This window comes from Scophthalmus maximus, chromosome 9, assembly GCF_022379125.1.
Source record: "Scophthalmus maximus strain ysfricsl-2021 chromosome 9, ASM2237912v1, whole genome shotgun sequence".
NCBI lineage: Eukaryota > Metazoa > Chordata > Actinopteri > Pleuronectiformes > Scophthalmidae > Scophthalmus > Scophthalmus maximus.
This window is the reverse complement of record NC_061523.1, coordinates 25,035,001-25,040,000: the sequence shown is the minus strand read 5'-3', so window position 1 is coordinate 25,040,000 and position 5,000 is coordinate 25,035,001. Positions and strand designations below refer to the sequence as shown.

The following is a 5,000-nucleotide window of genomic DNA, read 5'->3' as shown; positions in this document are numbered from 1 at the left end:
GTCGCCGGCCGCTCGATTGTTGAGGTGGCAGGTCTGAACCAACAGGGAGGAGGGAAGGGGGGAGAGGGGGAGGGGCTGGAGGTGTGAGAGCTGAGGATGCTGGGAAATAACTGGCCAACTTGGCATTCCCCAGAAAAGCTCTAATCCACTGACAAGAAGGAAAGATTGTGCCGCTGCTGTTGTTTGGTTTCAACGTGGAGCAGAAGCTTCTGGAGGTTCGAGTCAAAACAGAGACAGGAAGAGAAAGACAGGAAGGAAGGAAGGATGAAGACGAGACGAGACGGAGAGGAAGAGCCATGGAAAGAAAGAAAGAAACTATACATTCAATGACTTAGAAGTAAAAAAGAAAGAAAGACAAGACCACAGGAGCAGAATTTAAGGACATGAGAAAGAAAAGTGAGGAAATAAACAGTTGGCTCACGAGGGAACTGATTGACGAGTTAACAATTGATGTTTAACTCTGGTGGTTAACTCTGCACTTCATCCTCTGACGACCGACGAGTCAATGGACAATAAACTCCAGAGAAACATTTAGTGGCTCCGGCTTCTCAGACTTTCGTTAGCGATAAAACCAGACACTTGAAAACCTTCCTGAATTTGCTGGTTGAGTATAACTGCAGCAAAATCCACATTTAAATAAAATAAGAATAAAGCATTTTCCTGCGAAGGAAACGAAGACTGTAACTGAACTGTGACCGTAGCTCCTTGTTTCACCTCATGGCCTTCAACCTTCCTGTGGTGAACGCAGCATCGAGACAAAGTGTAAAAGATGAATCATCATCTTCTGACCCGACCTGAGGCTCTTTTCATTTCATAGAGACAATAAACCACAGTGAAGACAACTTGTGGAGTTCTCAGGTTACATCGATCGCGACTTCCTCTTCATCTCGTGCTCTTTGTGCTCCGGCCGATCGGGATGAGAACGACTCTTTGTTCCCTGCGTTCCCCCGGGGAGGAGACGGGATCCGTCAGGTGTCCTGCTGCCAGGTTGAGGGATGAGGGGTGGTTGATGTTGGAACTAGGAAGGAGTTGCTGCAGCTTGAGATTAACCGATCTTGTGTCGTTCACATCGTAAAACAGACGACTAAGTTGTGGACCAGAGTCAATTTAAAGAATTAAATATAAGAATATTTGAAGCTTTTATTGTGAAAAACCATAGATTAAATTTACCACAAAATCTGCCTAAAAACTTTTCTTACAACTTGAAGAGAGCAATCAATTCTTACTTTGTACTTCGTACATGCTGCTTATTCGTGTTGTTGATTTTAGAGCTGCAACACTTCGTCGACTCATCGATCAGTAATCCACTACTAAATTAATCAGCCACTATTTTAATAATTGATTAATCGGTTCAAGTAGTTTTCATGATTAAAAAAAATTCAAAATTCTCTGATTTCAGCTTCTTAAATATGAATATGTTCTGGTTTCTTTGCTCCTCTGTGACAGTGAACCGAAGATCTTTGGTGTGTGAACAAAACAAATCATCATCTTGAGGTTTTGAGAAACACGATCGACATTTTTCGTCACTGCAAGTCAATGCCTGCGGTCAAACACGAATTTGCGTAAGAGTTACGTAACAATCAGGTGAAAAGATTTAAAAAAAAAGATATTTCTCCACCTTTTCTCACAGCTTTAATTTGTTTAAATTTAGAAGTTATGAAACACTCATACTTCACCGTCAAACGAAATTAATAAGCACACATCCCGCTAACGTGACGGCTGGAACTGCTCCTCTTTACAGAGGCGTCTGATGTCAGATGGTAGTGTTGATGATGATGATGATGATGATGATCGCAGCTGGTTTTAACTTTGTTAGCAACATGTACGTGACTTTCGACGACCTCAGTTGTACGTTGTTTGTTTTGTAACTGTACATTTCGTTGGCCACCGAACTCGGCAGAAGAAGTCCGGTGAGATTCCCATTCGTCCAGGTCGTAGTTTCACTAAGAGGCCGTTGAATCAGGAGCAACTGGACTCGGTTGTAGGTTCTTGAGGACGTTGTCTCTTTCTACAACCAAGTCAACTTGCTCCCGATCCGCTGACGGAGCCTTCGACGCAATCCGAGCGCTTTCGTCCTCACGAACTCTTTCAGTTTGAGCGGTAAAGACGCTGAGATTTGATTTGTTTCATCACTGCGAACGTGCAAACGTTGTTTCCCTGCGACTGTAGTGGAAATTGAGTTTTTATGAATTGATGTATTGTATGATCTTGTACAGTTTTGTCCACACACAATATACAATTTTTATGCAACAGAGATTATTTCATTTATTGCTGGTTTAATTGTTTAATTCTCATGAAATAGTGAAAATGTATGTTTCTAAATGTCTTTTTGACATGTGTCATCTCTTCCTCCACCCGAGACGTGTTGGTGTCTCACAGCGACACAGAGGAGATCACTGTCCGTCCTCGCAGTGTTTACCTCCTCCTCCTCCTCGCGGGCCTGTTTTTCACACGCCGCCGTCGTTTGTCCGCCCTGTCTGCTGGCAGACGGACGAGCGGCAGGTTGTTTTTCCAGGACTCCGAACGCGGCGCTTGTGTCACCGAGGAGAAGACGAAAGAATTCCTCTAGATCTGCTGGAGAAAGAGAAGCCACAGAGGAAGACAGACGCTTTGGGGGGGGGGGGGGGGGGGGGGAGTTCCTCCGCCTTCCTAACCTCCCAGATGAAACCCATCTGAGGGAAGAAGGCTCCTTTATGGGCCTCGGTGCTGTTTGACTATGAGAGCGGCTTTCCAAATAAAATACCGGCTCCTGCTGTGACGTCAGTCCGTCCGTCGGCCGAGCGATGGGAACGCCGTGTCCCTCCAAGTCAAATACAGAGGGTTCTAAAGAAAATGTCCGTCTCTCTGCGACGTCAGACGTGTCAGAGGTTCTTTTTACCAAATTTCCCGTCAGCAGCACAACACCCCCCCCCCCCAGTTCCGTCTAGCTCGGCCGTTTCAAAGGCACAGAGACGTTTCCTTGTGCACTGGATTATTTGGAGACGCCGCCGTTCGCCAGAGCTTCTGTATTTTTCCACGTCCGAGCGTTTACGTCCTCTCAGGCCTTCGTCAACACGCCGGTCGCCGCTGTGACAGTCGGGCCTCCAGTCGGAGGAGGTCGGGTTCCCTTTGACGGGACAATGCCATGAAACTCGTGTTGTTGTTTTGGTTCTCTTCTTCTTCGTCCGTCTCTCGGAGACACTTCGCAGGCGGAGACACGATGTGTCGTTGAGTCGGATCAAGATCCAGGAGAATGAAAGCGTGCTACAGTCCGACTTTGTAATTTGTGTTTGACACTAGAGTCTCTTGAGTGTAAACATGGCAGGTGTGCAACACGAACTACTCCTTTAAATTAGTTGAAAATAATCAACATGGTTTTATAACTAGTCTATGAATCTTCTTCTCTACGACGTAAAAAATAGAAGAATTCTCGGAAGTCAACGGAGAAAAGACTGAATTTCTTCACATTTCTCAAAATATGTCAATAATCTGAGAAAAGAAAAGTTAAATGAACAAAACGCCCTTCAAAATAAAAGCATCAGATTAATTCAGGATTTTGTTTTAATATATTTCTGTATAATCACTGATAATGGAAGGGATCTTGTTTGCTTCTTGACAAATCTGTTCATCTGAGATAACACGACTCCCCAGACTCGTCAACTCTGAAGGTTTTTATCTGATGGCAAAACTTGTACCGACGTGCTCCGAGGAACGAACGCTACAAAAGTCTAAGCAGCGTTGATCCCTCATTGCTGAACTATGTGCGCGTCGTGGTCCAGGTTGACAGAATCCTCTTCGGTTGCTCGAGGGTTCGTCCAACATCAGCTGCTCACACGCTCCACTTCTCTCGGACTCAAAATGCAAACTTCACCCTTTTCCCCGCATGTGTCCAAACACGTCGAAGAGGCCCTCCTCAATTCCTCTTCCTCGGGTCGCCACGGCAACCACCCCAGTGAAATGTTTCTCCAGTCTTTTAGATGTGGAGTTCAGTTTCCCTCAAGGAGCCGAGGGTTCGTCCCCGTCTCCCCCCATGTCGTGATTCCATAAGACAACGTGTTCCATGTTTCACTGGAGAGGATCAAGTCGTTTCATTTGGTTCATCCCTTGTCGTTTTTTGAACCTGCTGCCCTTTAATCCGAGGCGCAGGAATTCAAAGAATGCACAGCTCTGTTGTGTGCATCAGACTTATCTCCCCCCGGCCGATCTCCTGCAGCGCTCGCTGCACAGGACAAAGTGTGTCGGCGCGAATCTCCTTCACAAAGACAAAAGACTTACAGACGCCGAGGAACTCGGCGCAGACACTTTGATGTCGACGAAGCGTCGAGACGGAGTCTGTGGATGTCCGGCTGTAGTGGAGGTGCAGACGCAGAGAAGCAACACAACAAGACGGAGGACGAACAGACAGAGAGGCCCCTTCAGACGGGGCCGTGTTTTATATGGAGACAGACGGACAAGAGACTCCGCTGCCACAGAAACATAGAGAAAGAGATGATCATGTCCCTAATGAGCCATAAACACAGATCACAGGCGGCCGAGGCTGCAGGGAAACGTCATCCACTTTGTACCTTAGATATTTGGCCCCAGCCATATATATATATATATATATATATTTATATATATATATATATATATGTATATATATTTATATACACTGTATATATATATATATATATATATTAGTTCCTCTAACTTGGCCCCGTCCTCAGGGTCACGCTCCAACTCGTCTCTCGTGGGATTTTTATTTTTTCTTTCAAATGTAAATATGTGTTTAGCAAATTAACCTTCCCGGCCCCCCGGACGGAAACGGAATCCTGGCTGAAATGTGAGCGGTGAAGTTCCCTCCGTACAAAGAGCGGAGCTGTGTCTGAGAAATCAGCTTCATGTGTTTGTTTCTGATCCAAACGAGATGAACTCATGTCTCCATGAGAGTGACGCATCGAGGTGTAAACAGAACCGTGTGTGTGAGGGTGTGTGTGTGTGTGTGTGAGGGTGTGTGTGTGTGTGTGAGGGTGTGAGGGTGT

The 5,000-nt window shown here is 45.7% G+C and overlaps 1 protein-coding gene across 1 annotated transcript in view; it reads left to right on the top strand.

Annotated features, from left to right (window-relative positions):
* Window positions 1–5,000, top strand: part of sparc (secreted protein, acidic, cysteine-rich (osteonectin)) — a 16,099-nt gene that overhangs the window by 1,567 nt on the left and 9,532 nt on the right. The window lies entirely within an intron of this gene.